Source organism: Gopherus flavomarginatus, chromosome 2 (assembly GCF_025201925.1).
Source record: "Gopherus flavomarginatus isolate rGopFla2 chromosome 2, rGopFla2.mat.asm, whole genome shotgun sequence".
NCBI lineage: Eukaryota > Metazoa > Chordata > Testudines > Testudinidae > Gopherus > Gopherus flavomarginatus.
Window position 1 is genome coordinate 115,147,819 of NC_066618.1, and position 20,265 is coordinate 115,168,083.

Consider the following 20,265-nt stretch of genomic DNA (forward strand, 5'->3'; position numbering starts at 1 on the left):
AAACAACAAGAAAAAGAACAAATCCTTCCACAACGCACACAATGAAATACCAAGAAGTAAGAAAGAGAATCTAACTGACCCCATGTGTTCTGTGACAGATGATTATGTAATCATGTTTTATCTGAGAACAATTAAAAATATTTCTGAGGTGCCTCAACCAGCAAAAATGCTCCAAGTTTAACATGAAATATTTTGCAATTAATGGAGAAGATCAAAAACGTGTTAAAAACCCTCCAAGAATAAATCTTTCCAAAGTCCTTGATAAAGCAGTACTGGGATTTCTCTCAGTTCTGGTGGTGTTCAGGCCCCCAACAGAACATTTTAAAAGATAGAATATTATGACCATTAAATAGAACATTCACAGTTCCTTCTTAATCATATGATCACTCTCTCCTTCATTCAACATAGCTTATGCTCATACATTAAAAAATAAATGCAATAGCACTTCATATTTGACATCTGCTTGCAAGAAGGGAAGCCTATCATTAGTGTGACCTTTGAATACATATTGGAAAAAATAATCAAACCCTAACCTCAAAACAGAACAAAAAAGCCACCCCAAACCTAAGTGCAACCTTTAAAAAATATATATCTCCATAAGCAACCAACCAGTCTAGTCATTTCCTAAGTTATCTAAAAACTTCATACCTTCTGTAGTCTTAGATCTCTGTTTGATTAAACTTCCTAATGAATGGAAGATGTGCAAATATCTAACATTTCATCTCTAGCTTCAGTAAAAACATTATATTGGCTATAGCATGCTGCTAAGTTGGGGTGTCATCAGGAAAAGAAACAGAACAGAAAGCTCAATAATGCAGTCTCCCTGCTGGCATGTTGATGTCCAGGACTAAATTCCCTGCTGGCATAGTTCTGTTGATGTCCATGGAGTTATGGCACCAGAATTTTGTTCTTAATATTTTAAGAATGTTTCACAACTATACCTATATATGGAATCTTCTTCTACACGATAATTTACTCATGAATGTAAGGATGTCAACAATCCTTCCCCAAACAACTCCTAAAGAAACTCTACAACTTCATCCCCCACAAACCCATCCCAGGGACTTTTCTACATGCTTCCTAAGATACATAAACAACTGAACCCAGGCAGTCCCATCATATCTGGCAATGGCGCTCTTATTGAAGCTATACTGGGACTCACAGAAACTATCCTCAAACCGCTCAGCACACAAAGGGACAGCTTCCTCCAGAACACAACTGACTTCCTCCACAGACTCTCCAACATTAACAGCATCTCTCAGAACACCCTCCTCGGCACCATGAATGTCACCTCCCTATACACCAACATCCCTCGTAATGACGGCATCGCTGTCTGCCCCAAACATTTAAAGATAATGGACAGCCCTCAGATATCCTCACCAAACTCATCCGTTTTATCCTCACCATAACAATATTACTGTCAACAACAAACACTTTGTCCAAACCTTGGGAATAGCCGGGGTACTAGGATAACTCCCCAATATGCCAATATCTTCATGGGCCACCTTCAAGAAAAAATTCTGGACAAAAGCACCACAAAACAACTAATGATATTCCTGAGATACATCAATGATACTTTCATCGCCTGGACAGACAGATAATCTAAACTCCCTCATAGATTTCCAGCACAACATCACAAACCACCCCCTAGCTATGAAACATCCTCTAGAACATTCGCACGCTAGCATCAACTACCTGGATACCATGATCAGCTTCAACAATGGAACCTACAGACAACTATATACCAGAAACCCACAGATCACCACACCTACCTTCACAGATTCAGTAATGACTCCAAACACAGCAAGAAATCTGTTGTACCAGGCACTCAGATACGAGAGAATATACTCCAAGGAGAAAGTCTGGGATATATACCTTAATATACTTAAAACCACCTTCAGGAAACAAGGACACTCCACCAAAGAAGTTGTAAGGGACAAGGGCATAGGCAGTTTGGACTAGTGGTCACAGCTGGACTGGAGTCCACACATCAGGAATGGTGGTCAGTGAGCAGGGATTGTGTGAAACCAGACAATCACTATGCTCTCAAATGAACTCACAAAGAAAAGTGATAAAAGACAAAAACATCATATCACCTGTGGATGAACATTTTTCACAAGCAAAACTCTATATCCGACCTCTTAGTCATCATCCTCAAATGAAACCTGTACACCACGTTCAAAAGATGAGCCTGGGAATTTAAATTCATAACTTTTCTAGATACTAAAAAAACACGGACTGAACAGAGACCCTGGATTTATGACTTATTACAAACAATCTGTAAATCAGTTCACCAGCCTCCGCTCTTTCCCACTTGTGACTGGAGAGGTGTTAATGGGCCTCTTCAGCATGAAAGGTCCCATGTGTTTACTACTTATGCTAAACAATCTGTTCCACCTTATATTTAGCAGTGACATTCTGAGTACAATTCCCAGACCTGAAGAAGAGCTCTGTGTAAGCTCAAAAGCTTGTCTCTGTGACCAACAGAAGCTTGCCCAATAAAAGATATTACCTCACCCACCTTGTCTTCTTTGGTGGCAGCCTTCAGGGGGCAAATCCTTCACTGGTGTCAGTGGAACTGGTGTCACCAGCTGAGATCTAACACCAGGGCTTGATTATTCATTGCCCTGCACTGCAGGCATTCATTTGTGTAAGTGGGTATAAAATGCTGTCAGATCAGAATAGTAGCATTATACACTCACTATGCACTGGGGTAAATGACTACACATGATGCAAGTCATCAGAAAATCAGGTCCTCACATTTGAATGTCACTTCTCTTTCTCCTCACAAGCTAAAGGTTTGTCTACACTTAGACTTTTGCCAATATAGCTATACCATCAAAACCCTCCTACTGTAGACCCAATTTATACAGGCAAAGGTGCTTCTGCCGGTACAGCATATTGCTGTTCAGCAAGCAAAAAAAGGTATAACACAAAAATATTTTTTTGCTGGTGTAACTGCACTTACACCAGGGCTTCTGCCAGTATAATCATATTGTAAAAATCACTCCACACCAATTCAGTATGCCAGCAAAACTTGTAAATCAAGACCTGGTGTCCTTAAATCCTTATTGCTTCTGCTCAGGAGCGGCTCTAGGGATTTTGCCGCCCCAAGCACGGCAGGCAGGCTGCCTCTGGCGGTTTGCCTGCAGAGGGTCCGCTGGTCCCGGCGGCGCTGGCAGAGCACCCCCCGCGGCTTGCCGCCCCAAGCATGAGCTTGGCATGCTAGGGCCTGAAGCCGCCCCTGCTTCTGCTATTAGTAATACTCTACATTGTAGCCAGAGATCTGATTATGCCGGACCTATTATTAAAGTTTTGTCGTCCAGTCTGTCCCAAGGACTGAATAATCTAAGAAGTCTCTTACATGTCTACCTCCTCTAACTATGTCAAAGTAGCCTTTATTCAATACTACCTTACTGAAGAATTTTCAAGATTTGTGTTGCTGTACTTTTTCCAAGCTCAGCTACATTTGATAGTGTTGAGGATATCATTGACATTGGCTTAATGGTTACGAAATATAGATTTTTATGATTGTCCTAAGATCTTATGTGCCATAGCATGCAGTAGAAAAGACAGCAAAGATTCCATCTGCTTCTCAAATTTATGTTTTAAAATACAAACCAAACAAGAATTTGAGCATCAAGGAATTTCAGTTAATACAGTGAAAAAATACTGAAACTAATAATTGAGTCAAAATAATAGTATTGATATTTCACTACCAGTTTGAGACAGCACAATGGAACAATCAGTATTAGCAGCAACCCAGTTAAATTCAACAAATCATAGGGGCTTTGTATTAAAGTTAGTTCAGTAGACTATAATTCTTGCTTAGGCCCTCCACAAAACAAGTAAAGCTGTTTTAGTTAATACACATATGTCATCAAAATAAATATAGAATGCAAGGGAAAAAAAAGAGTGAGACACTAGGCCCATCTAAGTCCCTTCTGTACCATTCTGGGTACGCAGAGGAGACTTCAAGCTGTCCCCAAAGCGTAACTGAGGATACCCCTGACATGAAGACATCCCCAAATGGCAAAGAAATGTCCTACCACTTTGTGCTTTAGCAATGCCCACCTGCACAATGGCCCTTAAGAGGCCATTGGAAGCTGGCATAATTAAGAGCAGCTCTGAAGTTCCACTAATTTGGGCAAAGGGGTGGAAATTACCCCCAGGTAGGGTGACCAGACAGCAAATGTGAAAAAAACGGAACAGGGGTGGGGGGTAATAGGAGCCTATATAAGAAAAAGACCCAAAAATCGGGACTGTCCCTATAAAATCAGGACATCTGGTCACTCTACCTCCAGGTTTTGGTGGCAAAAAAGTATCACACCATCCAGAGTTCTGGCACACTGAAGAATGTAGCCTATATTCTGCATCAAAAGTGGCTCAGTGAATATTTATCTCGGAGAACAGTAACATTTTACTAAAATAAATACAATTACTTTAAAAATAAACCACTGCTACTATAGGTTTGTAACAGAAAAAGCTCATGTCTGTCATTATGGCTCCATTTGTATTTTAAATCCAGACTTTAAAAGATCGGTATTATTTAATTATTTCTTATTTAATATATTATTTAATATATTTTACAAATTGAAATCAACAATAAATAAGATATGCATGCAGAACACAATTATGAGCTCATTCTCAGTCTCTTGGAACAGTAATCTAATCAAAATTGCAGAGGGTAAACTGAAAAGCAGAGTTATACCATTTTTTTAAAAGGTTTAAAATATATAAAAATACTTAATCTCTTGACTTCCTTTGATGGTTTCAGTAGACCTAATGCCAAATTCAGGCCTGGTATAAGTGGACACCTTGTTAAGAGAACATCAGGGTTTAGTCTACTGCAGGGGGAGACAGGAGTGATACTGCTGATCCATGCTGGCTTCTGCAGAAAGCCAGACCAGACTGGGGTAGGGGGTCGAGGTCACTAAGATAAAAGAGGGTTGACTATGTCCACATTAGACTTTTGTTTAATTTCTTAGCATTGTTATCCTTGCCACAGATCCACAGGTGGGAGTACTGGTGGGAACTACAATGTAGATCAGCTCCTAATGTTTTAACCTCTGCTGGTAGTAGTACTCCCACCAGTGCTGCAACAGGTGGAGGTGCACTAGTGACAGCAAAATAGTGTAGACAAGACCTCTGAGATATAAGAGGAAAAGAAGGGCCTGACTGAGAGAACCAAACAAACCAAGCCAAGGAGAAAGCTTAGGCTGATAGTTATATTTTGTTATTCTATTGAACAAGAACGGCAAACTTGAAGAATGGAGTAAGTACTGGACATTAAACCGGTCAGTGTGTGTGGCGTGCATACTCTTCTTATTCACCACAATGGAGACAGTTTGGCTACTGTATCATTTTAGTATCTGTACTGATGTCCTCAATTGGGGTATTTCTCTCCCACCTATTTTTTGTGTTTTTTTCCCACTCATATATACATCTCCAATTATGTTCAGATTCAACAGGAAGTGACCTCAGCAATGCAACAAGAAAATTATTTTACCTTTGGTAATTATTTTATTTGATTATACCTATAATGTTTCCTCTGAAGTAATAGTATTAAATGCTTTGGGTATTCATGTAAAGACTCAAAACTCTTTTAGTTTTCTTTTTAAAAAAGGTCTTCCTTGTGGAAGTGAGAGAAATAGAATCCTAATATTTAAAGATGGGATTGCTGGTTCATTTTTTTAAAGACAGCCAGCAGATGTCTCTGCTAAACATGTTGTCAATATAAGCAGTTATAAACTTCAGTAGGAGCCATGGGTCAATTTGCATCTTTTCACTTTAAAGTTAGGAAAAAATAAACTTTACAGATTATTTCTGAAGACTTATTTCTGAAGATTTATTTTAAAATAGCTAACACAGGGTATGTCTACACTACGGGATTATTCCAATTTTACAGAAATCGATTTTTGGAAACAGATTGTATAAAGTCGAGTGCACGTGGCCACACTAAGCACACTAATTCGGCGATGTGTGTCCATGTACCGAGGCTAGCGTCGATTTCCGGAGCGTTGCACTATGGGTAGCTCTCCCATAGCTATCCCATAGTTCCCGCAGTCTCCCCCGCCCATTGGAATTCTGGGTTGAGATCCCAATGCCTGATGGGGTCAAAATTTGTCACGGGTGGTTACGGGTAAATGTCGTCAGTCAATCCTCCCTCCATGAAAGCAACGGCAGACAATCATTTTGCGTCCTTTTCCCTGGATTGCTTGGGCAGACAACATAGTATGGCAACCATGGAGCCAGTTCAACCTTTTTTCACTGTCACCATATATGTCTACTGGATGCTGCTGACAGACGCGGTACTGCAATGCTACACAGCAGCATCCCCTTGCCTTTTGCAAGTTAGCAAAGACGGTTACCAGTCATACTGTACCATCTGCTGCTGTCATGGGTGCTCCTGGCCGGCCTCGGTGAGGTCGGTCGGGGTGCCTGGACAAAAATGGGAATGTCTCCCCAGGTCATTCTCTTCTTTACGTTTTGTCTAATGGAGAGTCAGTCCTGCCTAGAATATCAGGCAAACCAACTAAAGAACCAGAGAGGCAAATGGCCACTCTGCATCAGAGCCCCAGACATCCTGCAGAAATGATGAGCTGCATGCCATTCCAGGAGGTGCCCCTGCAACAACCCCACCCATTGCTTCCCTCCTCCCCTACCCTTCCTGGGCTACCATGGCAGTTATCCCCCCATTTGTGTGATGAAGTAATAAAGAATGCATGAATAAGAAACACCACGGACTTTATTGCCTCTGCAAGCAGAGATCAAAGAGGGGAGGGGAGGGCGGTTGGCTTATAGCGAAGTAGAGTGAACCACCATTCTGCACTTGCTCAGCCTATAGATGAAAATGGGAATCTGTGACAAGCACTAGGATAGAAGCACAGGCAGGATTGAATCTCCATTTGTATGTGGGCCTTTGGTTGACACTGGTAAAATACAAAATGTCCCAGGATATGTATGTTGGGGGACAGTTCTAAACGGCAACTTATTTTTTTTATTTGCAGCAAAATGTAGAGATCTAAGTATCTGATTGTGAGCTCTAGTAGCAAGGAGTAGGCTAGAGTAGGCGCGACCGCACGATGCTGCTGACTGGGAGAGCAGCCTGAAGCAGAAGCCTCCAGCTGCCATGATATTCCAGGCAGGACTGTGCCTTGGCCAACCTCACTGAGGCCAGCCAGGAGCACCCACGGGACGACGATGACAGATATCAGCCATACTATACCGTCTGCCAGGCAAGGCAAGGCAAGGGGATGCTGCTGTGTAGCGCTGCAGCACCGCATCTGCCAGCAGCATCTAATAGACATACAGTGACACTGAAAAAAGATGAGAAATGATTTTTTTCCCTTTGCTTTCATGGTGGGGAGGGGGCTGACAACATATACCCTGAACCACCCGCGACAATATTTTTGACCCTTCAGGCTTTGGGAGCTCAGCCAAAAATTCAAATGGTTTTTGGAGAGCGCGGGAGCTGTGGGATAGCTACAGTCAGTCACCCCTCCCTCCATGAGCGTCCATTTGATTCTTTGGCTTTCTGGTACGCTTGTCTCAGCTCCTTAAGTTTCACGCAGCACTGTGTTGAGTCCCTGTTGTGGCCTCTGTCCATCATGGCCTTGGAGATTTTTTCTAATGTTTTGGCATTTCGTCTATTGGAACAGAGTTCTGATAGAACAGATTCATCTTCCCATACAGAAATCAGATTCAGTATCTTCCATATGGTCCATGCTGGAACTCTTTTTTTGATTCTGGGACTGCATGGTCACCTGTGCTGATCAGCACTCCACGCTGGGCAAACAGGAAATAAAATTTAAAAGTTCGCAGGACTTTTCCTGTCTACCTGGCCAGTGCATCTGAGTTCAGATTGCTGTCCAGAGCGGTCACAATGGTGCACTGTGGGATAGCTCCCGGATGCCAATACCATCGAATAGCAGCCACACTAACCCTAATCTGAAATGGCAATATCGATTTCAGCTCCACTCCCCTCGTCGGGGAGGAGTACAGAAATCGATTTTAAGAGCCCTTTATATCGAAGTAAAGGGCTTCATTGTGTGAACGGGTGCAGGGTTAATTCAATTTAACGCTGCTAAATTCTAGATAAACTCGTAGTGTAGACCAGGCCACAGTAACAATCAGTTGTTATTTATTTCATGTCTAATGACTCCTAGCTCATTAAATATTCCTTTTCCCTCCTAATATCTTGCAAAATATATCTTATTAATTATTATTATTATATGTATTATCATAGCACCTAGTCATAGACTCCACTATGCTATCTAATAACACAAAAGGCTGAAATTATATGTTAGAATTCTTGACTGTAAAATAAAATATTTATTCATGAAAAAAATTAAACTCTAGCTTTTGGAGAGACACAGCAGTCCTTGCTAGAGTATGGCATATTTGTTAACCATTCCTATTTCCAACAGAAAATATTATTTACTTAATATTTCCCTTCTTACCAAAAATCAGTATGTCAAAACAACAAGTTTTTATTTTGATGATATTCTAAAACAGCACAGTGCACTATAAAATAATTGTGCCCCCAATGGATACCATTCCAGTGATCCTTACATTTTATTTACATATATAGATTATCTGGCATTCGTCTTATTTGCAAACACAGTTTCTGAACAGTGAAACTAATATTACTTTCTTTTAATTGGCACTTGCCTTTCACATATAGAACGGTTTTCTGATTAATAGTGAAAAAAAGGTCTCATAAGGCACAGATCAGCTGGAAAGGCATCTGTTTAAAATATATACACAGTAATTAGAAGAGGACGTCAAACAGACTTGATTACATATCTCATTGGTATATGTCAAAGAGCATAAAGCAGTTGACTTAACCCCAGGGTGACTTCAAGAGGATTTACTATATCTAGTGTTTGTGATTAGCACCATATAATCTGGAGCTGCTGAATAAGTGGAGTTTTACACAATATGCAAATTTTATTTTGCTTTAATTTAGCCCTTCTGGATTTAGCATAAAATCTCTGCATTTCATCAAGACTGGAACAGCTGGATCCAGTTAGTTCAGAAATTAAAAATGTAAGAAGTAAAATAAAGTAATCCTTGCTATGGCACCCAATATGCATTGGAATTAGAACCTTGACATCTGCTAAAGGATAACTAAAGTGCACGTATAAGATTCCAATGAGATGCATACTACTACGAATGCCCAAAACCGATACATTCTCTAATCAAAGACTTCTCTTATTTTCATATATATTAACTCAGTTTCACCAGCCTGTCAAGATTAAGTCCTCAAGTGTGTGGTAAGGAAACACATCATACAGCAGTCAAGGGAAAAAATATCCACACGGTAACATGTTTTTCTTTGTGTTTTCCTTTTTAATAATTAATGTTAATAATTAACTGAAAATGCAGAACATTGTTTAACATTTTAACGGAATTTAATTTATGCATATTTTTCATTTCCCTTTTAATTATGATTTATAGCTGTAACTTTATAAAAATATTATATAAATAGAAAATTTCAATATCTCTTATCTGAGGTTTTAAGAATCTGAGCACAACAGGGAAATAAGTTCCTAGGCTAAAAGTCACATGTAAACCAAGCCCTATATTTCAAAAATAAAAAATGAAAAAATGTCTAGTTCTCAATTTGATTTTATGGTTATTTCACACATTCTCAATTTAGAAGGGGAGTTCCAAAAGACACTATTATAGGAACTTATCCCACAATCCTTATTCAAATCATCCTTTCACACAAGGAATTCCATAGGCTTTCATGACCTCACTGCCAAATGTCAAGCATCTTGCATGACACTTGCATTGGCAACTCCTTCGTGCCTACCAGGCATCTGGGGGTGACTAGGCCAGGAAAGAGATACACAGATACCCTTTACCCTGGGAGAAATTGCACCAAGCTAGGAGCCAGGGGACAATAGGTTCTGGTATTACCTCCTGACTTAATATTTCTATACACTGAACAACCTTTATTACAGACAAAGGTCTCAAATCTTTACCCTAAGAGGCAGTAAACTATTATTTCTCTTATTTCATAAATAAGGTAATAGAGATTTCATGATGCCACTTAAGACAGAACTGGGAATACAATCCACATCTGTAGTATAACTGAGCCAAGTCATCCATTCACTCACATAGGCTTTTCAGATGGAATATGTGTACTTTGCTATCCAGTCTGTAACTGCTGCTTTAAACACTTGACCACACTCTGCTCCCAGAGAAAAGAATAGAGCCCAGGAACCTGTTATCTAACATGCCACTACTCTCTCACAAATGATTGTATAACCTACTTGCAAAGGGTTTGTGTCATGTCTTCCTCTAGAGACTGGTCAATGAAAATATAACAACTTATACATCTGCCAACAGTTACTCCTCAAGCTCAAGTGGCAGGGGTCTTTGCTCTGAAGGTACTGTATTCAGTCTAAAGATAATCCATACAGGGAAAGAGACTATATGTAAACATGGAAATGTAAAATTAAAGTCTGTAGCAAAATCCACACACAGAAGAGACCTGCTGCATTAAGGTTGGAATGCTCACCTCAATTCTGACATCCTCAGCTGGTGGTGAAATATGCTGATATGCTTCATCAATGCAAAGCCACTAAATAGTCGTTAAGATGACACTATATTTATATGTAAATTTGAAAATATAATAAATGAAAATGAAATAAAAATAAAGTAATTTGCTTATATGTCATACAGAGCTGCACAAAACTTGATATGTGTGCATCACAGGAACACACCCATACATTCCTATTATATGGGGGAAAACATGATCTGGCTAAGGGTTCTTTTTTGAATCGTGTCTATGAATTTTTTCCATGTAAACAGGCATAATCTTCTGTGTTTATGAACTAGCCTTCTCTTATTTTTATACATCATATTTGGCCAGAATCATAAATATATCATGATGAGTAGTGCATCACATCTTTGCACAAAGTCAAGGGGCAGGTATAGGGACAGATGCACAGGCACACATGCCCAAATAGGCACATTTTATGTTCTGATTCACACTTACAAGTAGGATCTATCATAATTAAATGCTTTCTTTTCTCCTGATATCACATACCAGGGTCCTGAATTGACAGGTGATACAACTGAATGAAAAACCACAGCTTAAGTTCTAAAACCCTAGATAACCTCCATCAATAGCCTTTGTCCATTAGATCAACAGCACCAGAATATGTTATTTTATATTAAAAACAAAATAGGAACATAAATATATTTTATCTGACCACCTAGCAATTCTCCAATTGAGTCAAGGTTCAGAAAGCTCACCCTAATACTGAGTACTGTAAGCAGACTTGCAGAAGACATTTTGTACTGAATAATGCACTACTGCTCCATACTACGGGTCATGCTCGACATATCACCACATCTTTCAGGGCTCTGCATAGTTATAAATACTTGATCTGGTCACTGCAGGATCAAGCCCTTAATGAAAAAGATTCTGCTGCTTAGGCTATGTCTACACTTACAGCAATTTTAGAATACCTACGCTGCACACCCTGTTAGCACAGGTATATACAGCAGTGTTAGGGGTACTACATTTTCCCAAAGGGAACATGGGACAGTGCATAGGGGTGCCTGAGGCCCCACACGAGCTCCCCCCTCCACAGCCTTCCCTGCTTCCTGCCTGCAGGGCTGGCCCAAGGCCCTCCTTTCTACCCCATGCGTGAGGCTGGCACGAGCCCCAACCCTGCCACCCGCCTGCATGGAGCCAGCTCGAGCCCCTCTTCCACCTGCCCACCTCTGGGACTGGCCAGAGGCCCCCACTGCCACCCAACCAGGACTAGCCAGACATTTCCCTCTACCCCCTGCATGGGGGGCCTGCCCAAGACCCCCTGCCACCCACTCGTGTGGGGCTGGCCTGGCCCAAGCCACTCTCCTGAGCCCTCCCTCCTGCACAGGGCTGGTGTTGCTGCTCGCCCTCCACCACTTTCCTCCGCACCCCACTACGGGTCGCATCCCACATTTTTGGCAAAACTGCTCTTGCCAGCAGTTGATCACAGTTGATCACAAATGCACAGTTTTGCCAAAAAAGTTGGGATGGCCGGGACAAGTCTTAAAAAGGGGACTGTCCTGGCCAAATGGAAGGTAGGGTCACCCCAGGTAGTGTAGACAGTGAGGCAAGGCTTAGGTAAGTAGAGTAAAGACATGCCAGAACCCTACATGGCTCTGTACTCGCTCAAGCAGTGCCTCTCACGTCTACATTGCTACATTTTGTAGTGCAGTGTCCCGCTGCCTTGCCACTGCTGGAGTCTCTCTCTCTGCCACTGAAAGAATCTGGCAACAGGGAAAGGCTCTGGCAGGGGGAGAGGAAATGGGGAAAGGCTCCACAGCTCTTTGCTGCTGGAACATTTCCCCTCTGCCTCCCTGGCTTACAGAGCCTTTCACTGCCGCATGTCCCTGCACACCACTGTGTGGACACAGCCTGCTTTTCACTGTACTGTGTAGCTACATGTACCCTACATGCTGCCACCAGCATAGACAAGGCCTTAGTAAGCTGGAAGTAAGGGTTTAGTGAAAGTAGTGAAGAGAAGAAAATGGGTTTGGAATCATTTAAGTTTCAGTGTGATGGGCACAAGAAGAGGGGGTAAATTCCTATCTATTTGGAACACAAATTTAGAATAATCTGAGGCCACAAGAATTATAGGCATAGTTTGGAGAAAACAGTTTGTCCACTGGTTAAGGTGCTAGCCTGCATTCAATTTCCTGCTTTGCCACAGACTTGTGGGACCTTGAACAAGTCACTTAGTCTCTCTGTGCTTCACTTCTCAATCTGTAAAATGGGGACATTATTATTAATCATGTTATTATGATAGCACAGGGGTTGGCAACCCATGGCACGCGTGCCAAAGACGGCACACAAGCCAATTTTTAATGCCACGCTGCTACCTGCCAGGGTCCCGGCCCCACTCAGACCCCCCATACCATTCTCTCCTGCGGGGGCAGGAGGCAGAAGCTTGGTCCTGCCGGCAGCCAAGCTCCCCCCACCCCCCTTCTTCCCCCAACGTGCTGCCTTCCTGCACCTCCTTCTCTCCTTCCCTGTGCCAATCATCTTATTGCCCTTGTGAGGCAGAGGAGGAGGGGAGCTGCAGCGTGCTTGCTGCTCTGGGGAGGAGGCAGAGAAGAGATGGGGACAGATGGGGCCCTGGGGTAAGAGGTGGAATCGGGCATATCCCCTCCAGCCCCCTGCCATGAGCCGCTCATGGCAGGGGGCTGGGAGCACCCTGCCATGAGCCGCTCATGGCAAGGGGCTGGGAGCACCACAGCCCTTCACCCTGACCCCTGACCCCTCCCACACCCTCACCCCTCTGCCCTGACTCCTGAACCCCCCCACACCCCTATGCCCTGACCCCTGCACCCCCATACACACAAAGCCCTCCTCCCTGACCCCTGAACCCCCGTCCCACACCCAGTCCTCTGCCCTGACCCCTGAACCCCCACACACCCCCACCCCTCTGCCCTAACCCCTGAACCCCCACACACACTCATCCCTCTGCCCTGATCCCTGAACCGCCTCAGACACCCATCCCTCTGCCCTGACCCCCAAAGTCTTCCTCACCCTTCTGCCCTGACCCCTGCACCGCCCACACACCCAGCCCTCTGCATCCCTCCACACAGTCAGCCCTCTGCCTTGATTCCTGCACCCCCTCACACACACCCAGGCCCCATTCTGATGCCTGACTCCCCCACACATACCCAACGCCCCCACATCCCACGCCTTAACTCTTGCACACTCCCACATCCCCACCCCCACCCTGAACACCAGACTGGAGGTCCTGCACCCCCCCCACATTCCTACCTGCACCCCCGGTCTGGGGTTCTGGCCACTGGCCCCGCTCAGCCCACTGCCGGTCTGGGGTCCCAGCTGCCAGCCCTTTGTCAGCCGGGGTCCTGCGGGCCCCTCTCAGTCCACTGCCGAACTAGGCGAACAGAACTCCAGGTTGGCAGCAGGCTGAGTGGGCCGGCGGCATAAGATCAGCATTTTAATTTAATTTTAAATGAAGCTTCTTAAACATTTTGAAAACCTTGTTTACTTCACATACAACAACAGTTTAGTTACATAATATATAGACTTATAGACAGGGCCGCCCGGGGTATGGGGAGGGGAAGTGGGGCAATTTGCCCCAGGCCCCAGGTCCTGCAGGGGCCCCTTGAGCTGCCCTGGGTTTTCAGCGGCACTTCACTCGCTCCAGGTCTTCGACGGCAGATCCTTCAGTGCAGTGAAGGACCCGCCACTGAAGTCCTGCCGAAGCCTCGGAGCACCATGCTGCAAGAGGCAGAAAAAGGAAAAGAAAAAGAAAAAGAAAAAGACCTGCGATTGGTGGCAGCTCTAACGCTGCCGCTTCATTCTTTGGCGGCAATTTGGCGGCGGGTCCTTCCCTGAAGACTTGGCCCTGCCCCAGGCCCCCTGAATCCTCTGGGTGGCCCTGCTTATAGAGAGAGACCTTCTAAAAAACAGTATTACCAGCATGCGAAACCTTAAGTTAAAGTGAATAAGTGAAGACTCGGCACACCACTTCTGAAAGGTTGCCGACCCCTGTGATAGAATCTCAGGGCTGTCATAACTTTCCTACTCAGATCTGAACCTTAGATTTCAGAACATGAGAAGCTAGCATGAAACCTCCAAACTTAATTACCAGCTTGGATCTGATATTGCTGCCACCAGCCAGAAAATTCCAGTGTCTGGCTCACTCTGGTCTCCCCAAAACCTTCCCTGGGGGACCCCAAAACTCAGATACCCTGAGTCTCACCACAAAGGGAAATAACCCACTTCCCTTCCCCCTCTTTACCTCCTCCCGGATTTCCCTGCCCTGGCTTCCCTAGGAGATTCCCTGCTTCAAGTCCTTGAACCACAAGTACCGAGAGATCAAATCTCTCTCTCCTCTCACCCAGAGGGTATGCAAAGTCAGGCTTAGTAAATCTAACACACAGAGATTTTCCCCCTCCCTTCGTAAAAACACTCAAACAGGTCTTAAAAAGAAAGCTTTATATAAAAAGAAAGAAAAAAGACATAAAAATGGTCTCTGTATCAAGGTGACAATACACAGGGTCAATTGCTTAAGAGAAAAAATGAATAAACGGCCTTATCCAAAAAGAATACAATTTAAAACATTCCAGCAATTACACACATGTAAATACAAAAAAAACAATATAAACCTATTGTCTTACTATCCTTGTACTTACAACTTGGGAACAGAAAATTAGAAAGCCTGGAGATAGAGAGCTCACTCTCAGAGCCGAGAGGGCCACCGAACCAAGACAAAGAACACCCACTCCAAAACTTCCCTCCCTTGACATTTGAAAAATCTTGTTTTCTGATTGGTCCTCTGGTCAGGTGTTTGGTTCCCTTTGTTAACCCTTTACAGGTAAAAGAACATTAACCCTTAGCTATCTGTTTATGACAAGGGCCAATCGAGCATAGGTCCCATTGTTACAGACATTGTACAAACACAGAGTAGTAGACAGTTACTGCCCCAAAGAGCTTACAGAGGGCAGGGGAAAGGGTAGAACGCACAAGCAGAGTGAACAATTTGATGGCAGCAAACGTCATATCAGTTCCAAAAATTCTTATGTTAATGGGTTTAGTCTGGAGGGGATGGCCTAAATGGGAAGAAAGAGGGGAAGAGGGGTGAGGGGAACACAGCAGGAGAGGAAAATGAAGGAGGGGCAGATGAAACTGAGATGAAGAAGGAGGATTGGAGCAAACAGCCTATCAGCACAGGACAGAGGAAGTTGCAGAAATTTCCATAGGTTTGCCTGAAATATTTAGATCCCTGCTTTGGTTGCTCTTGGTCCTACTGGCTGGAGCTCTGGGTGGCTGCTCTGCAGTTTTCCTCCAAAGACACAACCTGGATCTTAGTTCCCCAGAGTCAAGGAGGAGGGTCACCCTTGCCCAGGAGGATGCAGGAGTGGCCTCATCTGGGTCCCATTTTATCCCCTTCTCTCAGTGAAGCTGTATTTCCCTCTCTCACAGGGATGTTGTCAAGACAAAGACATTAAAATTGGGAGGCACTCAGATACTACTATAATGGGGACCACAGAAGAACCTTAGCTAGATTTGCCACACAGAAGAATTAGTGCTTAATCTTGTGACTGAACATTATTAGGTACAGCTGGTCAAGAAACTGGAAAAAATTATTAAGTCACTTTTGTTCCATACAGGTTTCAAAAAGCAATAATTTTTAGTTTATTTTAAATGTTTATGTGAACATTTTTATCACAGTGTTTAGGTTTCTTATATTTCATTTTAGAATTTTTTCCTGTCTCTCTCCACTCTCTCCCCCCCTTTATTTTTCTTTTCCTCCCCTTTTCCAGGTTACTGCTGAAAAGCAAGGAGTAGGGAAGGGGGAGATGGAAAACCAAAACTGAAATGCCCAAACACACAAGTGATAGTTTCCCAATTTTTTAAAGAATATTTAAAATAAAACAAAACACCCCCTCATTTTCACTTTAAAAAGATCACTAAAATTTCCAATTTCAAAAAAGGGTAAAAAAATGTCAACCTTATAGTAAGAGAGATCAGTGGAAAAAAAATCAAAGTTCATACTGGTATTTAATTTATAAATCACATTATCTACAGTGTCTTGCAAGAAAGAATTCTGAATTATTCTATGAAGTTATTTCAGTGTATAGGCATTGTTATATAAAAATTATGGCAAACTTATCAAACCATCCACAAATATTTTAGACTCTTGAGAGTAAGCAATGTATACTGAAGGTGATAACGAACACCATAAACTCATCACAAGACCTTTTATTCACCCATATTGGCCAAGAACATGGTCAAAAGAGGGCTTTTTTAATGAAGCAAATACAATAATTCACCACCCTCACCCCAGAGTAGTATAAATACATCCAGTTTGCAGCTAAACATGGCTACTGATGAGTGATAGAGAAAATAAAATTCGATGTATCCAAAATACCAGAGACAGATCTTTTCACACAGAAAGCTATCATTTCAAGCCTGTCCCTGTGAAGGAATTTATTCTTGCCTTGAAGCATTAGTTTGTATTCTACAGAAAATTCATGACCAGAACTGCCATACAAGCCAGACAGAGGAAAAAAAAAAGGTAAAATAAAAAAAGACCACTAGTGACAAATGAATTAGTCCAAAACTGGAAGACAAAAGACATTGCAGAGAATTTAGACAAATCTACACACACACTCAAAGTCTTTTTTGTGTGTGTATGGTCTTAGATTTTCATCACTGATACAGACCAGGAAGCAAATCAAAAGCAGGGACAAAAGGCCTCAGACTGTTCTTTCATGCCTATATTTATCCTGTCACCACATTATTACCATACAGCTTATCCGGGACCAGGACTGGAGGGCAGCAGTTTTTCCTCAGCCTAGTACCCTCATTAGATTTATAAATTGTTCAGCTGAAATAGGTGCCAGAAGGAAGCTAAGATGAAAAAAGAAATGAATTGGGAGGAATGATGTTTTGCCTCCTTTCCTGTCAGGTCTCTGGTAATGTTTGTGCATTGTCAACAAAAGAAGTTTGCTCTTGAATTCCACAGAACTGCTCCTTCACCACAGAACAGGTTTGTGTAGTGAATATATATACTATTAAAGCAGTTTATTTTATGGATAGATCAACACTATACCAAAGTTCCATTTCTGAACTGTAGTCTGTATATGGAGAGCGTCCAAAATCTCCTTATTCATTGGGGGCTCAATCCTGCTCTCATTAATGTCAACGAAAGCTCTGCTATTGATTTCAAGAGGAGCAGGCCCTTGAGGAGCTATAGAAGTTGTGACGCTATATGGAATTCGGGGAGGAGGGGTGGGCACTTCAGGATATTATGAATACCAATATTGTAAAATTGCAATGAGTTATGCCAGATGTCTCATGTAAGATAACTGCAAAAATGTTATAATTTGCCAGATGTGATAATCTCATTCATGTGTTCCTATCACCTTGTGACTCAGCAAGACAGGCAGGGACACGCTTATGGACAGACCCTAAGGCTTCCAAGCCATGTGCTGGGCAGCTTGTGTTTGGAACAAAGGTCGCGCAAGCGACATGGTAAAGAGACTATAAAAGGCAGCTGAATCTTTTCCAAAATGGTCTTCAGTCCTGCTTCTTGTCTTCATTCCAGCTTCTTACCTCTGGAGTAACATTTCTACAAATGAAGCTCTGAACAAAGGACTGAATGACCCATTCAAGCTGAGGATGTTTTCCAGAGGGACGTTCAAACCAGCGAAGTCACCAATACTGCTAGGAACCTGATATATGGACTTTGAAGTCTTTGTATGTATTTGGCTGTTTTACCATTTAACATCTCTCTTCTTTCTTTATAATAAACATTTAGTTTCAGACACTAAAGGATTGGCTGGCAGTGTGGTATTTTGTGTAAGATCCAAATCTATACTGACCTGGTAATGTGGCTGACCCTTTGGGGTCAGAAGAACATTTTGTATATGTGAGCAGAGTTTTTAAACAGCTTGTCACTGTACTGGAGCTATGTGCTGACTGGGAGCCAGAGAACTGGAATGCAATGAAGGGGGCTGTGTGATTATTTTTTTTTGCTTCTTGATAACCAGTGGGGGAGTATCAGAAGCACAGTTTGTGACTGGGTTGGGAGTTTAACTTCAGTGTTACCCACCAGCCTTGGGAGTATCTGCTCTCCCTTTTACAGCCTGCCCTGACCTTGGCATTTCCAGTGAGGGCTGCTCCAGGCACCCCAGATCACAGAAGGCTCCTCACAAAATCCTTGGGACATCAGGAAGGAACACTGCCACTTTTCAAACACTGGGTCAAATCCTCAGGCGTAGAACACCTGAAATCACCACAACAGCCAGCAGGTATTACAAATGCCCCACAGATGCTTAGTGCCTCTCTGAATTGGGGCCACTGTTATGTCAGGTATGTGCTTGAAAATAACAAATTGAAGAGTAAGTTGAAGAAAGTTGAGCGATGTAGGCTTTACGCATCACGTATACCTATATTTCTGCCTGAAACTGATATGCCAAGAGCACATTTCATAAGCACAATATATTCTATGTGCATACAAGTAAAAATGCAGTTAAGCCTCATCATATATGTGGTCAATCGGGAGCTCTCTGGCTTCATGTAATTTTATGTATCTTTCAGATAAATCTTTGATTTAAATGCAAAATCTGGCACTAATGGTCATCTCATGGATTTGACACACTTGGCCAGATAAGCACCAGCTGATGTAAGGAATAACGCGTTACACATCCTGGAGTCAAGAAGACTCTTTGTGACTCTGGGAGACTCACTTTAACATGGAACTGTGGGTTCTAATACCCTTCACTCCAAAGTTTTCCACCAGGGAATGCAGCTTTGATTCCTGCCAATGGCTTCGCAGGAGCTCATACGGAGAAGGTTCTGAATCAGGACATCTCCTGGCAGCCTGGTTCATGCCCCTTTCAGGGTATGGTTGGCAGCCTTCCAGAATTGTCCTGGAGTGTCCAGGAATTAAAAGATTAATCTTTAATTAAAGATTGTCATGTGATGAAACCTCCAGGAATACCAACCAAAATTGGCAACCCTATTTTGGGGAATGTTTTGTTTCCTTAAAACTCCCTAATTTCCTGCCTAAAGAAGGCTATGGCAATGTGTCCACTGTAACCTCCCCCATAGTAGACCTTCTGCAGAGATAGAGTCTAGTTTCTGGAGAACTTTCATTTTATAAACCAATGAGTAGCACTCACCCATACGCATCTTTTTATGTGATCCACCCAACCGAATATGGGGTAATAGTAATAAATATGGGTCAATATATGGATAACATTTTATAAACCTCAATATTTTTCAGTGGCAATTGCTAACAGAAGTTGAAAATACTTTTCATTTTCTTTAACTGTGTTCTACTACCATGCAGGAGACAACACAGCAGAAAGGAAATCACTTACTCAAATGTGAAAGTGGATTGCAAATTTCATTGAACGTGGTGTGCATCTCAATAGGAAGATTTTTTTTGAGAGGGGATTACTATTTTTTCCCCAACGGATGCATGTCATTACTTAGGTGGGCAACTATATCATATCTGATTGCTATAACAATGTCATCTAATTATGCCAAGAGTCACATTTGAATTATATAATATAAATATTTATGAAAAAAATAAAAATGAGACAACACAGAAATTCACTCATAGGATTAGTTTTAAAGCACGTCAGCCGAGGACAGAAAGCCTTTTTCAGAACTGAATTCATCAATATCTTTCAGATTCTTCTATGAATGATCTAAAAAGTGATTACTCATACTTAAATCCTTAAATTATTTCTACAGTG

At 42.4% G+C, this 20,265-nt stretch overlaps 1 protein-coding gene across 4 annotated transcripts in view; it reads right to left on the reverse strand.

Moving 5' to 3' along the window:
• MOCOS (molybdenum cofactor sulfurase) overlaps window positions 1-20,265 on the reverse strand; it is a 394,972-nt gene that overhangs the window by 148,970 nt on the left and 225,737 nt on the right. The gene's annotated exons all lie outside the window — the stretch shown is intronic.